Here is a 22,110-nt window from a genome sequence, read left to right as displayed (position 1 = left end):
ACTAAATAAAGGTTACTTAGTTTTTATAACTAATCTCACTAGGGTTAACAGTGATGTCCATGCCTTATTACCATCTATTACAGTTGAGGTTAGTCACAAGGATGATCTGATACTTAGGATAAAGAGAGCTCAGTGGCAGCAAGACTGTTCTAAGTGGAGAGTGTTGTCAGCAGGGTATGTTTAGCAAAGCCGCCCCCACCCCCCGCATGTAAACTATGTTTTACATGGGGAACTCTTACCTCACTTGCAGGACCTTTGAGCACAGTTATAAAACAGTCAGTTTCCTAAAGAAGTCACAACCACAAGCTTAAATACAAATAAAAATGAATGTGAGTATGGGCTTTCCCCCCTCCCTCCTTTCAGGAACTCATCACATCAGTATTGGTCTCCTACATGCTGTGCTATCAATTTTTTGCCGCCTTTCTGGAAGAAGTGAGTGAGGGTATTCTCACGATCAGTGGAAAGCAAGCTAAGGGAGCTTAGACCACTTTCCATGGATCTTGGGAACCACCAAAGATCTGCTTTGGAACTTCCCCCAAAGCAGGTAACCCGCTTGAATACCCATCCCCTTAAATGGGATTAGCAGAGCAAGCACTCTGCTAATCCCATTTTTTTGATCGGGGCATTCTGGAACTTCCGCCTCAGTGTTTTCTATAAACTGGGACATGAGCCTGTTGCTCAGTCGTGTGTGTGTGTGTGTGTGTGTGTGTGTGTTTTAATGGTGGGGGTTTTCTTACCTTCCCTAGTCATATTTTATGCCTTTCCTTTATAAATCCATCTTCATTACAATCTTCCCTCACAGTCCTGGTTCATTGTGTTAATGAGCCCCCTAATATTATGAATACAGCATAAAAGGCTTAACTATAATGATAACAAAAGAATTCCCATGAGACATGCTTGGGCTCAATGCTCTCTACATTAGCTATAAGCTAGATAGTTGACTTAAATGGAGATGGGGAAGAGAAATGGTGAGAGGCAATTGGTTTGGTCTGCTTTTGACAAAGGGGGAAGGACACACTCTCCTACTGGGTTGGGGAGGCAGCAGCCACTTCTCTGGTGGTATGTAACAGCAAAGGCGGGACCCTGCCTCCGTGATCCTGTCTCTGGGGGAGCAGGAGGTCAGCGAGGTTGGTCTAGGCAAGGGGAGGATTCTGGGAATCAGGAGAAGAGGCAATATCTTGTATACAATTAGAATTTAGAGTGGAATCTCCTGACCTAATCTGACACACACTCCAGAAAGCGGGAATCAGGGAGAGAAGGGGAAGTTCCAAGGGTGGAGGGAGGGGAAGCCCCCTATCCTACCTTCTCTTTTCCCTACCTGCTAGTTCTCCCCTCCCAATTACACAGACTCATGTTAGAGGTTGTTGATTTTTACCCACAATAGGTAAAACAGCAGAGCACTAGGGAATGAGCACACACTCCAGTTACAGAGTAGGTAGCAGAGGATGGTTCGGATATTGCAGCTATTTAAAGAAAACACATGGAGATCCTTGTATGACTAAACACTAAATATTTATTGGTTAAATACACTTAGATAGGAAAGACCTATCTCTAATCTAAAGGACTACATAGTGGATAGGTAAGGAGAGAGAGAGAGAGATGTTTCCATCTGCTCTCTAGGAGGAAAGGAAGGATTGTGACTCAGCACAGGAAGTGCTGCAGAGTCAGAACAGGGGTCATAGAGTAGGGACAGATAGGGAGACCCTTAATCACTGTCTCTACTCCCAATGCCCCTAGTGGTCATTTGGACAGTTGGTGCAAAAGGTCGATGCACTGGAAGTTCATCTCCAACAACTCATACCTGCAGTTTTCTTCTGGAGCTCCCGCTGGTCTTTTTGCTTCCTGGTATAATATTACACTCAATGTCTGGCTTTACAGAACGACCTCCACTCACCATGCTCACTACATAGTTCTGCCCTGGAGCCTAATGGTTAATGCATGAGAATATCAAGCAACTGGGTCCATCATAATGATGAATTCATCATCTTTCTATTCTTTGTTAAGGTGGAGGGATGAGTAGCTGCGTTAAGGTGTTAAGGTGTTAAGTTTGTTAAGGTGGAGGGATGAGCAGGACCCCAGTCTGGACTGGGACCACAGTGTGGGTGGACTGGGACAGGGACTTAACCCTTTCTCCTTGCACTGAAATCCCAATGTGTATCGTGCACCCTTGCCTTGAAGCTGGTGAAGGAAAGCTGCCATTAGTGCCCATAGCAGATTCCTTCCCAGGCAGATAACAGCTTCAGGGGGATAACTTTTGCTTGCCCTTGGTGTGTGGGGTGAAGCATTTAACCCCCACCCCCCATTCCAATACTAACAGGTTCCCAGTCTGGATCAGGAGCCCCTACAGCTGCTATTTTTGAAAAATGAAAAGACAGTGAAGTGCCTGATTATCTGGTTTGACCGTGCACACACTTAAATTAGAACTGCACCTTAGGAGGTTTACTTTCAGGTGTGTGAAAGATTTGTAGGGGAAGAATGGCAGTTCAGTCCCCAAATAGCAGAGCAAAACCAGTTTGGTGAGAAAGCAGCAAAGCAAAAGGTCTTCAGACAGTTCTTTAGTATGTATTTGTTTGATTTATATACTGCCCTTCCAAAAATGGCTCAGGGTTAAAAACAAAACAATTAAATTCAAAACTAAATCAATTAAATGATTAAAATCATTTAAACAAACATTAGAATCATTTAAAACCAATATTACAAATTTAAAACCATAAATCTAATTAAGCCTGGGTGAATAAATTTTGATTTATATACCACCCTTCCAAAAATAGCTCAGGGTGATTTACAGGGCAGAGGCTCTTATTTCAACAGGGAGCACATTCCAAAGTCCAGGGGCAGGAACGGAGAAGGCCCATTCCCAAGTAGCCACCAAATGAGTTGGCAGCAACCGCAGACAAATAGCAATAGCAATAGCACTTACATTTACAGTGGTCCCTCGACTTACGAAGTTAATCCGTTCCGAATGCACGTTCGGAGGTCGAAAATTTCGTAAGTCGAAAAGCGTACCCACGGAGGTCTAAAAAAATTTGTAAGTCGAGTAAGCCGCATCTAAAAATTCGTAAGTTGAGGAAACCGCATCTAAACCGCCAACGGTTTCCGTTCGTAGCTCGAAAAATTCGTAAGCGTGCGGCCATTTTTGTCGTTCGTAAGTCGAAAACATCGGATGTCGAGTAGTTCGTAAGTCGAGGGTCCACTGTATATACCGCTTTATAGCCGGAGCTCTCTAAGCAGTTTACAATGATTTTAGCATATTGCCCCCAACATTCTGGGTACTCATTTTACCGACCTCGGAAGGATGGAAGGCTGAGTCAACCTTGAGCCCCTGGTCAGGATCGAACTTGTAACCTTCTGGTTACAGGGCAGCAGTTTTACCACTGCGCCACCAGGGGCATCTACTCCCAATGCCCCTAGTGGTCATTTGAGGATTGAAGAAATCTCTCTGGATGATCTTAACAGATGTTGGGTCTCGTGGTGAAGAAGATGTTCTCTTAAATACCCAGGGCCTAAGCTGTTTAGGGCTTTGTGGGTAATAACTAGCACCTTGTATTTTGTAGTTCTTCTTCAGTATTGAAGAACTACAAGGATTTATTTAAAGAAAACGTTACAAACAAATGTGGAAAAACCTGCAACTTAATTTCAGCTGTAGCTCATGGCTGAAGAGAAACAGCCCTCTCTGGAGAGACAAAACACTGGAGAGCCTAACACTGGAAGAACGGAGGGGTGGAATCCAGCACTTTTACCCATGACCCTAAAAGCCGCCCCCCCAGTGGTCACTATGAGACATTGCAGCTGAGAGCTGATGCTGCCAGTGTCCTAGCTCCAACAAGATTAACAACTACCCATTATCAGAGGAGCCCTCTCCCTATGTTTCTGTATGAGTCACAGTGTGCTTTCAGATTGGAAGGAGGCAGTGACTCGTGCAGAGACACCACATTTACTCTTCCCAGGACAGGTAACACTGCTGTGACTCTACACTGGAAATGAGGTAGAGATTCACTTGCATAGTGGGTTTATCTGCTTCCAGTGCAATGCAGTGACACAGCACGCAGCTTATTGGGGCTGTGGGTACTTTGGACTCGCATGCACCTTTGAGAATTTCCCCCCTGACATTCTATAACAGTTTTGTTGTGGCTCACAGTTGTGGAATTACTGCCCCAACTAGTGGTTCCATTTGCTTCTATCTCAAAAGCCATTAGGAAACTACTAATCCAATAATGTAGCAATTTTTTCTGCCAACTTCTCTGAATCTGGCAGCAGCAGTATTAAAGACTATCTGGCTTCAACCCAATTTCCTCACTCACCTTCTTCCTGTCAGTCATATGGAAGAAGCACCACTTCACTAAGGCATTGGTAGGATCCCAAATTATTATTATTTCTTGTTTACACAGTCAGACAGGTGTCATTGACTGGTTTGTTTTATCCAGACATCGAGTCCTTCCCAAGGACCTGGGATGGCTGAATCTTATTATCAGTTGTTATAGATATCGTCGCAGAATATAGGCTATTCCCAGTAAAGTTGCTTTTTGTAATTGGCTGATGGTGATTTCTGTGGCCCCTATGGTATTATTAATAATAATAATAATAATTATTATTTATTATTATTTCTTTTTTACACAGTCAGACAGGTTTTATTGCCTGGTTTGTTTTATCCAGACATTGAGTCCTTCCCAAGGACCTGGGATGGCTGAATTTTATTATCAGTATTGTTGTTGTTGTTGTTATTATAGATATCGTCGAAGAATATAGGCTGTTCCCAGTAAAGTTGCTTTTTGTAATTGGTTGATGGTGATTTCTGTGGCCCCTATGGTGTTGAGGTGCTCTTCAAGGTGTTTTGGAATTGCACCTAGGGCACCAATTACTACAGGGATTATTTTGGTCTTCTTCTGCCACAACCTTTCAATTTCAATTTGTACATCTTTGTATTTTGTTACTTTTTTCTATTTCTATTTCTTCTATTCTGCTATCCCCTGGTATTGCTATGTCGATTATTTTGACTTGTTTTTCTTTCTTCTCGACTACAGTTATATCTGGTTTATTGTGTGGCCGATGTTTGTCTGTTTGTAGTCGGAAGTCCCATAATATTTTTGCATCTTCATTTTCTACAACTTTTTCAATTTTATGGTCCCACCAATCTTTGGCTACAGGTAGCTTGTATTTTTTGCAGATGTTCCAGTATATCATCCCTGCTACCTTCTCATGCCTTTGTTTGTAGTCAGTCTGTGCGATCTTTTTACAACAGCTGATTAGGTGGCCCACTGTTTCATCTGCTTCTTTACAAAGGCAAATCCCGATTGGCTCTCCTACTGACCAACATTACCTCCGTCTTGTCAAGATTCAATCTTGGATTCAATCTCAGTTTATTAGCCCACATCCGACCCATCACAGGCTCCAGCCCCCGATTCAGGACATCCACAGCCTCCCTAGGATTAGGTGACAAGGAGAGATAGAGCTGAGTGTCATATGCATATTGCTGATAACTCAGTCAAAATCCCTGGATGACCTTTCCCAGCAGTTTCATGTAGATGTTGAACACCATGGGGGACCAAACCGAACCCTGCATGATCCCACAGGCCAATGGCCACTGGGCCGAGCAGTAGTTCCCCAGCACCACCTTCTGGACTCCCCCCCCCCCAGGAAAGGACCAGAGCCACTCCAACGCCATACCTCCAATTCCCACACTCGAGAGGCAATCCAGAAGGATATCATGGTTGATGGTATTGAACGCCACTAAGAGGTCCAGCAGAACCAACAGGGACACACTCTTCCTGTCTAGTTCCTGGCGTAGGTCATCCACCTGGCGTAGGTCATCCACTGGCGTAGGTCATCCAACGACCAAGGCAGTTTCAGTTCCATATCCGGGGCGGAAGCCAGATTGAAAAGGGTCCAGATAATCCGTATCATCCAAGACCCTCTGCAGCTGGGACGCCACCACATGCTCTATCACCTTCCCCAAAAAGGGCAGGTTGGAGACAGGTCTATAGTTGTCCAGGTTGGAGGGATCAAGGGAGGGCTTTTTTAACAATGGTTTTACCATCGCCTCTTTGAGGCACAATAGCATCCTGGCCTCCCTTAATGAGGCATTAATAATCACCTCCAACCATCTGCCTGTCCCCTCCCTGGCAGCTTTTATTAGCCATGAAGGGCAAGGGTCAAGAGTGCACGAAGTCGCCCGCACACTGCCTAGGATCTTGTCCACATCCTCAGGCTGCACCAACTGAAAAGAATCCAACACAATAGGACCAGATGGTACCAGAGGCATGTCTGCTGGAACTGTCAAAACTCTGAAGTCCAGATCAGCATGGATGTGAGCAAATTTATCTGCAAAGTGACACACAAACTGATCACAACAGGCTGTAGATGATTCCTCCCCCATTACCTGGGGGGATGTGTGCGGCAATGTCTTTGCTACACGAAACAGCTCCGCTGGTCTGCACTGAGCAGATGCAGTGGAGGCAGCAAAAAAATGTTTCTTCACCGCCCCCACCGCCACAGAGTAGTCCCTAAAATGGGCTCTAGCCCATGTTCGGTCAGATTAGTCATGACTAGGGATGTGCACGAACCGGTCCAGAGGCCATAATTAGAGGCTTCTGAACCGGTTTGAATGTGGCCCGGTCCGGCAGTCCGGCGCTGGGGGGGGTTCTTTAAGGATGGGGGGTTGCTTTTACCCCTCCTTCCACTCCCCCCCCATTGCTCCATTTTTTTGAAATGTTTTTGGGGTGGCAGCGTTCCTCCCTGCCGCCCCTGCCCCCATTGTTGGCTGGAAATACCAGAAGTAGCTATTGCGCGTGCGGGGGCAGGGAGGAACGCTGCCGCCCAAAAAATTTTTTTTTTAAATGGAGTGCCGGTGGAGGGGAAGCGGCGGGAGGGTTAAGTGCAAAAACCCACCCCCCACCTTTAAAGGGAGACCCCTGCTGGTGCCAGACCACACCTCCGCAGTTCAGTGCACATCCCTAGTCACAACTCTTCCTCCAGCGTCGTTCAATGAGCCCCTGGTGGCGCAGTGGTAAAACTGCCGCCCTGTAACCAGAAGGTTGCAAGTTCAATCCTGACCAGGGGCTCAAGGTTGACTCAGCCTTCCATCCTTCCGAGGTCGGTAAAATGAGTACCCAGAATGTTGGGGGCAATATGCTAAATCATTGTAAACCGCTTAGAGAGCTTCCAGCTATAGAGCGGTATATAAATGTAAGTGCTATTGCTATTGCTATTGCTAGCCGTCGCCCGAGTTGTTTCATCACCCTAAGCTCCGAGGAAAACCAAGGAGCAGATCAGGCGCCACCAAGCCGGAGAGTGCGTTTAGGAGCAACCGCGTCAACAGCCTGGGCTATTCCAGAGATTCACCAGGGCCTCGACAGGGTCACCAGCTCTGGACACTGGAAACTCCCCGAGGACCATCTGGATAACAAGCGGATTCATAAGCCTCAGTGGGTGGACCATCCTAATCGGTCCACCACCCCTGCAGAGGGCAGACGGAGCAGTCAAACTGAACCCCACCAGATGATGATCTGTCCATGATAAGGGAGTTATCTCAAACTCCCCCACCGCCAGATCATTTATTCCCTGGCAAAAAAACAGATCCAGAGTGTGTCCTGCCATGTTTGTAGGGTCCGATGCCAGCTGAGACAGGCCCCTGGTTGCCATGGAGGCCATGAAATCCTGAGCGGCACCTACTAGGGCGGCCTCAGCATGGACATTGAAATCCTCCAAGACAATAAGTTTGGGGTAAGCCCAAGGCCACCTCCGAGACCACCCCCGCCAGCTCAAGTAGGGAGGCTGAAGTGCAGTGGGGTGGTCGGTACCCCAGCAGAATCCCCAGCCTATCTCGGAGGCCCACCCTCAAGGACAAACACTCAAAATTCTGAGATTTCCTGACAGGGCACTTGGAAATGGGAACGATCTCTGGATAGATGACTGCAACGCCCCCTCCCCGACCCTCCAGGTGGGGCTGCTGCATGATCAGGAAACCTTGAGGACAGAGCTGAGAGAGACCAACCCCTCCCAGCTTATCCAACCAGATCGCACATACCAGGTCAGCATGCTCATCCACAATCAGATCGTGGATGAGAGATGTTTTTACATTGACTGACCTGACATTCAGCAGCAGCACCCTAAACCTTGAGGGAGTGTTTTCAGAGCTCCCTGAGACCACAGGGTTGGGAGAAGAGCCGGAAAAAAGAACAGGCCTCAACTGCCTGAACCGTTGCCCCCTGTAATGGCCTGCCCAACTCCCACTGCCACAGCTCCCTCTGCCTGCTACTTGTGATATTGCTGCCCCCACCTCATCTCCACTTTTCTGCTCCCCCAGACACATCCCTCAGCCTAACCTGCCACAGCTCCTTGGCTTGATAAAAACCAGATCCACACTCATGCTGTCTCTCATTCAGACGCTTGTTGGCTTCTTAATAGAAAAAAGGAAGGTCTTCTAAGGCCCCAGGCAACTCACTCCACGGCTGAGAGCCACAAGGACGAGAGCCCTTGTGCTCTCGCCCTTTGGCTCGCACCAAGAGGCTCGTGCCCCTGCCAGCTCTATATAGCCAGCTCTAGATAGCAGCAGCACCACAGCCCCAGAAATGTCTCACACCTGGGGAAAGGTGGGGCAGAGGCAAAAAAGAGCAGAGTCATTTCTCCTTTACTTCTGCCTTCTGCCTTACAAGAACTCCCTGTGCTTTGATTAGTGCTAGAGATGGAACTAAGTAACTGCTAGATATTTTCTATAGCAGCCTTTATTCTTGACCCAGAAACTTAGGGTGCATCTTGAAATCAGGGTGTGTCTTTGTAAGGCTAACCTAATTAAGTGTCCATAACTCTTCCTATACTCAGTTTTAAGACTGTTACACTGCAAACGTTTGGACTCCTACTACATGCCCAGATTCTCCCCCTCTTCCCTTTGTTATGCTTTGCTTAACATTTACCCTAATGAAGTATTCTGAAGAACTCAAAAGGTTGCTGCTCATGGCTGTGTATCATTTGGGCTAGTCTTAATGAAAAGATTACTACGTTGTGGCTTTTGGAGGATTTTCAAGGGTTTCATAGTTGAGGATCTTGATGTTTTAATCTAAGCTCAGTGCTGAGATAATGAAGAAAGTTCAGGTAGGGTGTTCAGAGAAGTGTGGTGGCTCACCAGTTGGAGGTTGAAGTCACAGAACCTAGAACAGAGCAGGATAGAGCTTGTCAGGTACTAGTATCCAACATGAAGGCTATCTACTCCAATGCCAAAAAAAAAGGGAAAGCAAGGATATTGTACCAGTACGATCAAAGCAAGCCGGCAACCTTTTATCCCTGATTGATAGAGGTCTCCTTTATCCCACCCCTTCCCAGGAGCATTCTGTGGGCTTTTGTTTTCTCTGTTGATACTTGCATATTCTTCACTTGATTTATATTTTCTAGAGATTTTTTTTTTTTTAGACAGCTATGTGGGCACTATGTCTCTTGGATGTTGCCTCCACCTGAGCTCCCTGCCTTCACTGTTTTTGGCACTGAGGGTATATGTTGTGGCTGGCTTTCAGTGGCAGTGGTAGCCTGGTAATGAAGGTGGGATCATATGGCTCAGGAACTTCTTTATTGCTTGGGAGGGACACATTTTTACACTCTCAAGCTGCTGGGTAAATGAAGGCCTGGTAGCCTCATCATCCTCATCTGAAAACACATTTGTGTCTTCACTCACAACACATGGTCCTGTGCAGAGCGGGTCACAACATTCAGTATCCACAAGTGAAGTGGAGAAATGCCATACACTTAGGGGAAATGAATAAAAAAGAATTAAGGCCAAATGCCCTCTGTCTCTAGCTTCTTTCCAGAAGGATATTGGGAAACATCTACCCTAGATATCATATGCTAAGTTTGTGAACTTAATTACTTGATGATAATCAATTTAAAAATAAGCACTTGAAATGTAGCAGTGGGGGTGGGGTGGGTGCAGTATATCATGCCATGGAGTTTATTATTTTTCCTGCCATTTCAACCACTATTAATTCAGCACTGAAGCTCAAATGCTTAAACATGCAGCTATCAATAACACTCACACATCTATTGCTTTTGGAACTGTCTGTCATCATGTGTGTGTCTCTGGGTATTCTTGTCATAGTTTTTTAATAAATTCAAAGTAGCTGATTCAGTGTTCAGTCTTTTATTTCACTATTTGGCAGCTAGAAAGCTCAGTCTTAGGGCTGCCTAGGATCACTAACATATAACTTGGTCTAGGGGCACTCCTAACCTAAATCTAGGGTCCTGCTCAGATATCCTCAGAAAAGCAAGGCAGGCAACCTATTCTGATATTTTTTGTGTGTCTATTTTTTGTGTGTCTACCACGGATATGAGCTCCAAAAATTAGCTTAGAACAAGCCTTTTATCTCCTGATCTTTGCAGTCACTCAACTTGAGACACTGCTGGTGCCTTTCCTTCTGGTCCTTCACAGTGAGCTGCTATGTTTAATTTGCATTTCCCTTTCATCCATCTACTTGCTATTTTCATTTTTCATAATCATACTATTATGTAACCAAAGCATTCAAATGCCTGTGCATTTCTTCAGGAAGCCAGCCAATGGGGCAGGGAGGGTGGGGGTGTTCTTTTAGGGTTGTTTCCACTAGACCATTTTCAGTTCCAAGAGTGCTCCTGCCGCAATTAACTCTCCCCCATATGAGGCATATCTCTTACACTAACAATTTTATATGTAATTTCTTAAGGCTGCCTGGGGTGTCAGAATACAAGATGTCATTTTGGAAAAGCCTCAAGGCAAAAATAATTGTCACCAGAACTTTGAGGCAACAGGATCTGGGGCAGGCAAATATGTCCCAAGCCCACCCTTTCCCCAATTACTGGCCTTTCACTTAAGTCATCTCACTTCAGCTTGAATCAATTCACTCAAGCTACAATCAGGAGAACTCTCAATAGGAAAACAAGATCTCCCTTGCATCCCCCCTTACCACAGCATTGTAACAACGGGCTATGATTCTGAAACCTAACATTCTATATTGCTTTTAGAAAACAGTAATGCAGCTGCCCCCACAAACTGGCTGTGTAAGATGACAGCAACATGAATGCTTATAGGCAGCTCCCTGTTTTCCAAAGATGAAAGCAGTGGAAAGGAAACAGTAAAGAACTGGGAAACTGTAGAATAGATTCATTTCCAAGCAACTTATTTTATGACACAATTATTATTGTAATGAATGCTTAAAACAGCATTAACTCCCAAGTAGCTATTTTGTTATGTAGTTCTTATGTTTCTGTACCACTCTTGATTGTCACTTAAAGCAATTGCCTTTTGCTTGCGCATATAACATCTATGCAAAGTCGTGATGATCAAGTTACTGGCAGAGATCACACAGTTCCGGAAAAAAGAAAAAACCCAACAAAAACACCCCACTAAGATGACTGAGTATCCAAGGCAACAATTCTGCTGCTGTGGATACTTGGAGCCATCAAAAACAGAGAGGAAAAGAGACTGCTACCTTCTACAGGCAATAACAGGAAAGTCTTAGAGAAGTTGATACAAACAGAGCTGAAAATGAACTGGCTCCTAAATATTCAGTTCAAGATTCTGTGCTTTAAATTCTGGGGCTGAATATTCCCAGATTTTTTCCAGATTCTCAAATATTCACTGAATATTCAGACATCTATATAAAGCATTTGACATACTATGAGAGCTGATGTCAATATTTGATACAGAACAATAAGCAGTCATGGACATGCAGCAATACAGGTGGACCTCATTATCCACGCGGGTTCCATTCTCAGCTGAAACCATGGAAAAGGGACATTGAATCAATTGAGATTGGTGGGTAGGGTTCCTGGAGGGCAAAAAAAAAAGGCTAAAAATTCTTTAAAAGACAGAAATAATAGCAGGAAAGTGCTGTTCTGTGCTCTGCGGGTCCCCAGCTGTTCAGCAATGCCCACCAAAATCCAAAATCCCACCATTTCCCCATGAAAAATCATGGTGGAATTTTTAAATTTTTTTTTAAGCCACAAGATGGCTCTGAGCTGCAAAATGGTGGCTGGAGATTACCTCAGAGGTAATTTCTGGCTACCTACGAACCACGGATATGTGGTTTTAAACCCTTTTTAATACCACGTATACCAAGGTCGGGTGTCAATTGCTCGACCATGGATACATGGAACCACAAATGTGAGAAACGCAACTAATGAGGTCCACCTGTATGCAGTAAATTTGACAGTGTTTGATGGTAGACATGCAATAGTATTTAGGATTTCACACCTGCCACAGTCAAGAACTGAGATTCAGACACTTCTGCATTGGAAGAAATTCTGGACCACAAAGCCTGAGAAATGGGGAGCCCTTTCCCTGGACCATTTTGGGAAGCAACCTCAGAGGCAAGCCATCTTGAAAAGCCTTTCTCATATGAAGAGCAAAAAATACCCCAAGGAAATATGTTTCCTCTGTCTCCTGCTTCTGAGCATATTTTCTTGCCAATATCCTCAGATATTGATGACTTCCACCCCACAGAAGTTCCAGACATCTTATTATTACTGTACTACTCTCCAGGGGAACAGCAGACACACCAGACTTGAAGGTGTGTACACCTCAGAAGCCAGAGCTGATATTTTTAATCAGGAGCTGATCTCTTCCAGTGAAGCAAGACCTAGAAACATATCTCCCTGAAGAAGCATTTCAGCCCGTAGAAGACCTGACACCTTGTGGAGAAATAGCTGCCTATCCCACCTATACTTTTACCATGGCCACCAAGTAGACTTTTTGTTTGGCTGGGTCTACTACAACTGCCCTTACATCAGGGGCATAGCAAGGTTGAAGTGGGGCCAGAGACAAGATTTTAAAATGCCCCCCCTCACTGAAACTCAGCTCATGAAGTAAAGAAATCTTAAATGAGACTGAATAGTGGTAACAAAAAGCATAGTAAAAATTTGAGATACACACACACACACACACACACACACACACACACACAACACCTATGCGCCACAACAGAAGTCATTTAATAGTAACAGAGAAAGACATGCTGTTCTGGTAGCTCCAGGTCTTAACACTCACATCAGTTTCGGAGGATGAATACAACTGAAAGAAGCCCGGGTGGGTGCACGGCTGGGGGAGTCAGTCATGTGACTTGCCTCTGGGGCACCCCCAAGGCAGTGGGCCCCCAGACAACTGTCTCCCCTTGCCCTATTATAGTTATGCCCCTGCCTTACGCTTATGCAAAAATTACCAAAAACTCAGTAGAGTGGAAACACTTATAGGCATGGGGTGGAGACAATTAAACAAGCTTCTCATTTTTATATAATGTTTATTTGCGTGGGGAGGGTATTCATTTAAAATGTTAACTTTTTAGTCTGTTTACACAGCTAAATTTAGAACATAAACCAAGTACCAAAAGAGCATACAGGAGGAAAGAAATGGATGGGAAAATGCATAAACTAAGCTACCTAAACTGGTGCCTACACAGAGTCCTCTGCAGTTACTTTCTTCTCAGCAGCTGGCTTGTTGAGCAGTCTTTTATCCTGGACACTGTTCAGGCCTGGGGACCAACCCAGCCTGGTTCTTCTTTGTGATTACAGCTCTTGTTCCAGCCGCAGCACTGAATCTCTGTCTGTGCTAGCAATTCCTCAGCTCTGGTTCTCTCACTGTGTCTTCAGAAAGACTTCCTTTCTTCCTCTTTTCCAGACTGCACACTGACTTATTGGGGTTTGTGGTTAATTAGCAAAGAGCCAACAAAAGAAGCTACCCATGCCAGTTACAGAGTAGAGTGCAGAGTTTAGTTGTTGCAGCCATTTAAAGAACATGCATGGAGATTGTTGTACAATCTAAATACTAGGTTAATTTATTGGTGAAGTACATTTTGAGATAGGAAAGGTCTATTCTACCTATCTGGCTACATAATGAATAGGTAGGGAGAGAGAGATATGTTTCCACCTTCTCTCTAGGAAGAAAAGAGGAGGGCTGACTCACTACAGGAAGTACCTGAGGAGTCAAGACAGGGGTCATAGAGTAGAGGAGAGTAGGGACAGGTAAGGAGACCCACACTAACTACCTCTACTCCCAATGCCCTTAGTGGTCATTAGGATAGTTGATGCCAAAGGTCCATGCACTGGAACTCCATCTCCAACATGGCTTTCTCCAGTCCTCTCCTGCAGACTAACTCCAGGACTCTCCTAAACTCTCTCTCTCTATAGATACATATTTTTGTTCCCACAGTCTTTCAAACAAACCAATTAGAACTCAAAGTTCCCTCCATTTTTCAAAATATCTTTCCCCCCCAAAACCAAACTGTCAACTGATATTCTAAATGTGAAACTGGGGGGGGGGGGATCAGGCATGAACCTTTGACCCTGCCAGCAACACAGAGTCCAGCCAGCATTCTAACGCATATTATTTACAATACTGAAGCGGTTTGTGTCTCATGCCTTCACACACCTACTGGAGACTGGAGCAATATTTCAAGTTACCTGGCCCTGTTGCTTATCTCTAGTCTTGCTTCAGCTCAGTGTGCTGTCTCGGGTTCTGAAGCCAGCCTAAATGCTGCACAGTCTTCTCTACACTGGCCTGCATAGCTGTGCAATCCATCAATGACGGAGACAGTCAGTACTCCCTGTCCCTGAGCAGTGGCTCCTTGGCAGGCTTCAGTTGTGAACAGCTGATTGCTTATGATTTTATATTTGCCTGCCAAAAAACAAACAAGCAAAAGGGTGCCACAAAGTCTAAAATACTCAGTTTTCATGTTTAGGTAAAAGTGATGACGCTGCTGAACCTGCAGTTTAAAACCAGTTTTTGCAGCAGTGGGGAAGGGCGGAAGGTGTGTGTGAGAGAGGCAGCACTGTCCCCAGCCCCTGAAGCAGAGGTTGACATGAGCGGGTGGGAATAGCACTGACTCCCTCATGTGTCCATTCCTCCTCATCGCCGTGGGGATGGATTTTACCCTGCAGGTGAAGAAGCTTTTCTCACGGCTCTCACTGCTGAATCTGAAGTTTAAAATCCATCCCTGTGGTGATGAGGCGAGGTGATAAGGTGAACCAGGAGTAGTAGGCAAGTGAGTGACACCCAGGGTGGTAAGTGGGAGGGAGATGCCTGCACTTACCACTAGGGATGTGCACAGAACCAGGCGAGGTGGCTTCATGGTGTGTGAGGGGGTGCTGCTTTAAGAGTGGGGGAGGGTGCACTTACCCCTCCCTCCGCTCTTCACCTGCCGGTGCTCCTTTTTTCTAAAGTCCATTGGGGTGGCAGCGTACCTCCCTGCCGCCCCATTGCCCCCGTTTACTGGATACAACCGGAAGTATCCGAAGTGCCTGTGCATGCACATTGTGCCATTGTGCGCACACGCCTGCCATGCGCGTGTGTGCATGTGACATACATGTGCCTGTGCCGGCAGGTGCATCAGATACTTCCGGTTGTATCCAGTAAACAGGGGCAACGGGGCGGCAGGGAGATATGCTGCCACCCCAATGGACTTTAGAAAAAAGGTGCACCGGTGGGGGAAGAGCGGAGGGAGGGGTAAGTGCACCTGCCCCTGCTCTTAAAGCAGCACACACACACCCCACCATCAAACCAGCAGAACCGGCTGCCTTTCGAACCGGTTCGGAGGCCCATAAAGGGCCTCCGAACCATAAAGGGCCTCCGAACCATAAAGGGCCTCCGAACCGGTTTCATGCACATCCCTACTTACCACTCCATGCGGGAGGCACTGCCTGAGGTCAACACCTCACTTCACCTTATGTATCCACCCCAGGCAGTGGCAGAAAGCAGGTGAGGTGGGGGGGGCAGCAAAGGGCATTGTGCCATCCACTGGTACCCCAGTAATCTGCTGCTTGATGTAACTGCCTCACTTTGCCTCAAGGAAGGATCATCTCAGTTTAGGGGCAGCAGGAGGGCTTCTTAGCTCTACTACACTTCTATTCAGAATTGCCTTCAGAATAGGTCATGACCCTATCCTAAGCTTAGAGGAACAGTTTTCCTCTAAGGAGGCAGAGTCTGAGACACCTATCTTGTTGCAGGAGTACTTAAACTTGGCTCTACGCTATTGCTGGAGCAACACTCGAAGCTCTCTGCTTATCTGGTTGGCCTTTTAATCTAGCTTGATGTTGTAACCAACTTCACAGGAGCTGTCTACAGGCCATAATTACTGTGACTGATCTGGACTCTTGCCATGTTTAGTCAGTATACTCCTATGGAATCCAGCCTGGATTACACACACACACACACACACACACACACACACACACACACACACACACCCCAATTATATTGGTGACAGGCAAATTTCTCAGGAGTTTTTCCTAGAAGACTTTAAAAACCCTGAGAGATTCTGTAAGATTTCAGGGTACAAAAAGCTTTCTATTACCCTTCATCCTTTCCAGGACTTGGTATCTTGTTCCAACCGCAATATTCTTTAAATGTTACACATTTAAAAGTACAGGTAATAATAACTTATTAGGACAAATCAGATGTCTGTTTCTCATCCCTCACATAGAAAATGTTTTATTTTTATGCCACAGGTGGTATGACATTTGATAAACAATGAATATTGCTCCACAGTTTTGTCATCAATCATGCTGTAGAAAAGGCCAATTCTGCAATTTTCTGTGTGCTGTCTGAGCAGCATTTTTTAACCAGATGTTTTGTTCTAAGAGTATGCTTTCCATCCCAGCCTTGTCATTAATTTGAACAATTACAGGCATCAATCCCAGTCCCTTGGAAACATGGATGCCATCTTGCAATTTATTTATTTTTAAAAACAAGTTTCTTTAAAGCAGAAGTTAGGATGCTTATTGGCACAATACCTGTCAAAGCAGGAAAAAAGGATCACCCATGCAATATTTGCTTTCCGAGTTGTGTCTTTTCCTTCTATGTTCTGCAAATAATTTTACTGTCACAAAAAAGTGACAGCTGAAAGTTAATTACTTGATCACATCTACTGCCAAAAAACTAAATCCACAACCCATTGTATTTTTAAGAAGTATGAAAGTAGATGAATAGAAACTCCTTTTTGTTACAGTGATAGATAGCTACATTCTGTATTAACATATGAACAAGTTTGCATAATGGACTTAAATATATATTGTATTGAATCTAGCTTTCTGAATACAAGATTCAAAAGGATCCCACCATCACACCAGCTTCACCATGCTCAAAGGGGACTTTGGGCTTGTCTTTCTCAAAAACTAAGGAAAGTTGTTTTCTCAAATGGAAGAGGGGCTTTTAAAACCACTTGGTGATATGGCATGATCTACTGTTTAAAAACAACAACAACCTAGCATTCTACTTGGGTCCAAAAATAGCTCTTCTGGACCTCCGCCATTGAAGGTTTTTCACAAATACGTGACCAAGGTCTTATGCCTTCATCCAGTTACAACTTATGAGGGTGGCCTTCTACGCACAGCTCCCTACTTCTGTGAGGGTCCATGCATACAAATTGGTGTTGTGCACATGTGTAGCCTAGTGTGTTCTCTCAACCCAGCTTTCTCTCAATCTGCACACACAGATAAACCCCAAATTATCCACAACAGGATTCCCAACTTGTTGCAAATCAGATCTGCGTTCCATCCCACCAACTTCCCAATTCTCTAAACAGAAGGCTGGGAATATTGTGCTCAATCTTACTGAGGCAGTGTGGGACAGTTTATTTGTAAGCCCTGGGGTGCTTGCTGGATAGGGGGAAGGGTAGATCCTTTCTCTACAACCCTTTGGCCATTTCAAAGCATATGCACCATTCACAATGGACAGCACCATGTATGTATTTTGAACCCAAAAGGAAACTCTAAACTGTAAATCAGCACATTTAAAAGCCTTTAAGGCCTAGCAGCAGGGAAATGCTTGACTAACAAGCAGAAGGTTGCCAGTTCGAATCCTCGCTGGTACAATATTGGGCAGCAGTGATATAAGAAGATGCTGAAAGGAGGTGGCAGCAATGGTAAACCCCTCCTGTATTCTACCAGAAAACCATAGGGTTCTGTGGGTGCCAGGTCAGGAGTCAAAATTGACTTGATGGCACACTTTATCTTTAAGGCCCAAATGCCCCCAAGCTTACTCTTACAAAACGCTAAGACTTGCTATTTGTCTTTGTGCTCCTCTAAGTCTCTGTTCTGTTGATACAAGAGTTCTGTGTCTAGTAGCACTGTTCACCATTCAAAGGCACTCGTCTACATGTCATCTCCTAGATTCTGGGACCAAAAAGCATTCCCTCACCCCAGTCATTTCAGGTTTTTTGCCTCAGCAGAACTATTGAAATCAGAGATTATTTTCATTGTACTAACAGTTTAAACAAGATCCACAATTACTTTTGGAAGTAAATGTTCTGAGTCAAATAATTTATGACTGTTTATTTACTGGAGCATTCTTGCCCCAACTTGTCTCACAAAGACTCAAAGCAGATTACAATAAATAACATGTCAAGATGCATGAAATATTTCAGATGTAAATTGTTACTCTCAAACCTCCAGTCTTCTGCTGGCAGTCAGTATATATTTGTTTCTTCTTTCAGTAACTCTCCTGCCAGCTTGATTTGCTACTGTAGTCTACCTCCAAAGAGGCTGCAGGAGGCACCTATCCCATCAGTTAAGAAGGCTGGCTATCCAGAAGGGAAGAACAATATAGGTATAGAAATAAATATGTAGATATGAACATCAATATATAGATACAGATATATACTAGAAAAAAGAAGCAAAAGCTAATGTACATTGGGTGGCATCCAAACTGAGTTGGTCATGACAAAGCACCATTGAAATCAATGAGATTAAATGAGTCATGAATAATTTAAGTTAGTCCCATTCATTTTGGTGGGATTTAGTCATGATTAACTTCACTGGGATGCAACCCATTATTTTTGAAAACCTTGCTCCAGGGCAGATGACTCCCCCCGCTCCCCCCCCGCCCGCTCCACAACTTTGAAAGCTTCTTCTAGCTTATCATATACTGCCCCGGGCCACTTTCGGAAGGGCAGCATATAAATCAAATAAATAAATAAATAAATAAATAATTCTAGTTGCAGTATTTGACAGAACAGGGGTTCCAGGAAGGGTTAGTCACATCAAGAGGCAAGAGAAGAACCAATTCAAATGTCAAAACAACATGGAAAGTATACGGAAAGCAAAGCCCCCCCAGCTTCCAGGAAGCCCATGGACTAGCACAAGGGATTCTGGCATGCACTTTCACCTCATAGTCAGAGATAGTGCATAATGATTCCAACATGAATGAGCCACACTCAAACTGAGATCATTTTGAAAAATTACTCTCTGAGTTAGAATCTCACTTTGAGCTGGGCCTGGCTAGATTGTAGGCAGCAGGCTCTGCATCCTTGACCAGGCTTAGCCCCAAGAGAGAGCCAAAATGGTGGCAATGCATTGCAATGGGTAGGCTCTGGACCTTAGCAACTGCCCAACCCAGCCAACTCCAGCAAGGCCCCAAGGTGGTTCTTGGAAAGGAGTCCTGTTTCCATCTGCTCTCTGCAACAAAAAATATGTCTGGAGTTCTCAAGCTATACAGCTAGCCCTGCCAATACCTCCAACCTCTGGAGTGAAGAATAAAACTTGCAGTTCAACTGCCTGGATGATGCAAGTGCGAAAATTGCACAATGGCTGGGTGCAATCAATCAATTTGCATCAACATACGTAAACAGTTTTAAATGAATTCAGTTTGGGAATGGATGCTCATAATTTTAAAATGTGACAACTATAATGCATGCTTGTATTGTCCCCCGACAACAGGATATTAATAGTGCTGGAGATGTAGTCAATATGTCACAACTAGCTAGAAGACTATTGTCCTATTAATTGTAAGATCAGTGATGCAAAATGTTTACTAATTGGGACAGGCTGGATATTGTGCTAAATGAGTCCTTAGAGAAGGACTTTCATTACTTCGAATGAGTTTAAACAGGAGGGAAGGTGGGATTCAGGACAGTAGAAAGGTTCAGTGTTAGATTACCTTCTGCTTGAGAAAGCTCTGGTGTATAAAATGCCATCACAAATGAAATGCTTTCCAATTAATGTGATTGTGCTGCTTTCTTTGCTTTCTTCCAAATCCAAAATTCTGGCTCTTTCTAATTAGAAATGTTACATCTGTAAAACAAGGTTCTCAAGATAGCATTTCCTCTTAACATGATCAGTCTTATTTTCACCCGGAAGAGTCATTTACACAAGCAATGCTTAAATTGGTTTTTGCTTTTCTACAGCTGTAAGGCTGAGTACACATAAACCTACATGCAAGTACCTCTGGAGGGGTCATTTCAGAATATGTGGTTTCTGAATTGTCCATATATGTTTTTAAAATGCTGTATTTTGTTGAGAAGGACTATATTCCTTCGAGTTGTATGAGCATATTCTAAAGTTCTTAGCTCTGCTTTAGTTGTTCAGTTTAAAGATTTATATCCTACTTTTTGATATAATCTCCAGTGTGGTTTACAGAAGATTGAAACAGTACAAGAAATGCAGCCCCAGGTGGATCAACAGCAGCACCAGATGTAAGTCCCAACAACGGCACCAGATGTAATGGTGCCACAGTGGAAGTAACTATATTGGCTGTGGTGCACAGATGAATCCTGGAAAGGAATAGAATACGAATATGATGAATATTTATATACCACTTTTCAACAAAAAAAAGTTCTCAAAGCGGTTTATATCGATATAAATAAATAAATAAAATGGTTCCCTGTCCCCAAAGGGCTCACAATCTAAAAAAGACACATAAGATAGACACCAGCAATAGCCACTGGAGGGATGTTGTGCTCGGGATGTTTAGGGCCAGTTTCTCTCCCCCTGCTAAATAAAGAGAACCACCACTTTAAAAAGGTGCCTCTTTGCTCACTTAGCAGAACAGATGCTCTTCTGATAATGGGCACACAAACAAAGCAGAAATTGCAATATGAATCCTTTTTCAAGAGGAGCTGTCAAGGTCCCATCCTCATGTCCCTCTCAGTCCCAGGGAGATGATTTGTTTTTATTGTTCTATGACAGTTTAGTCTCCAGGTTCTGGGAATTCAGTCAGCTTTTACTTTCCCTCGCTGCCACCATATAAATTCTTGTTCCCCTGCTCTCAGTACTCAACACCTTTGGCTGCGTAGCCTTGCAAGCACAGGATAGGCCTATATATTCAGGATATAAAATGAAACAAAACTTGAGGTATAAAACAAAAAACAAGAATAAGTTTATTATTTACAGATTAGAATAATGATCTCTGCAAAGCAGGGCACTCAAGCTTCTTTACCAAGTTACTAGGTAAATCAGCTGTTCTGGATAAAATGTAACGTATAGAGAGGTGAGATAACTGGGACAGAGGTACTTAAACTTGGGCTTGTAAACAGTGAATTCCTCCAGACCTTCTTGTCTTTTATTAGGAGCTGCCCAGAACACTGCTGGTTCTCCAGCCTCCTCACATTGACCCTTCAAGATCCACACAACCCCTTCCCTTGAACAACCTTTCCTGTTCAGAACACACTAACTGATCTCTCAACCCTCAGCCTAATACACCTGACCTCCTACTCCCATGCAACTAAATCCAACTCTCTCTCTCTTCTGTCTCAACTGCCTTTTAACACCCCCCCCCCGAACCTTCTGGGTCTGGTTACTAGGGTAACCCACACACTCACGCACTCACTCACCAGCTCCTATATACGTTCCACCAGAGAAGCCCATACCTGTTTCTCCTTCAGCTTCACTCCTTTCTATGGGCCAAATGTATATACCTGAACTGGCCAAAGAGTGTTGAGGTTTTAAGGTGCGTGTTATGTGGGCAGGGAGAAGAATTCCGGAGCAAGAGCCTGCTTCACCTCAGTAGGTAGTAAAGGAACTGCTCTTCTTTTTCTTAAAGTTCCCAGTCCCCCTGCTCAAAAAGTGCTCGAACCGTGGTTTGTGCACATCCCTATTATACTGGACTCCAAAAATAGCCAGAAATAACAAAATCAAACAGATTTATTTGTGCTTCTTGAGTGAGAACTATATGGGTATCTCCAAAGATTATCTAAAAAAGTGTAGTAGTGGGTCGAGTCAAGCAAAACTACATTACATTATTTTACCTCAGCCCTCTCACTCTCAGTGAGCTGAAAGTGTCCAGCTCCCTCTAAGGACTTTACCCTTTCTCCCTTGCTGCTGCTTATGCCTGAAAACACCTCCCTAACTGCTTCCATGATGCCGCCTTTCGTATCTATATATTTAATTCTC

General features: G+C 44.4%; 1 long non-coding RNA gene across 2 annotated transcripts; it reads right to left on the bottom strand.

The window, feature by feature from the left end:
* Window positions 1-1,501: 1,501 nt before the first annotated feature.
* Window positions 1,502-21,547, bottom strand: LOC128351343 (uncharacterized). Of its 2 annotated transcripts, XR_008319722.1 has the most exons (6): window positions 19,880-21,547; window positions 18,391-18,524; window positions 16,738-16,823; window positions 9,119-9,143; window positions 5,665-6,214; window positions 1,502-5,420 (listed from the first exon to the last, which is right to left on the bottom strand). It is a non-coding gene; the product is annotated as an uncharacterized LOC128351343 (long non-coding RNA). The 2 variants fall into 2 exon arrangements; XR_008319721.1 differs by having other exon boundaries at window positions 18,391-21,547.
* Between the last annotated feature and the right edge of the window lie 563 nt (window positions 21,548-22,110).

The sequence above is a fragment of the Hemicordylus capensis genome, chromosome 3 (genome assembly GCF_027244095.1).
Source record: "Hemicordylus capensis ecotype Gifberg chromosome 3, rHemCap1.1.pri, whole genome shotgun sequence".
Taxonomy (NCBI): domain Eukaryota; kingdom Metazoa; phylum Chordata; class Lepidosauria; order Squamata; family Cordylidae; genus Hemicordylus; species Hemicordylus capensis.
This window is presented reverse-complemented; position numbering and strand designations above follow the sequence as displayed.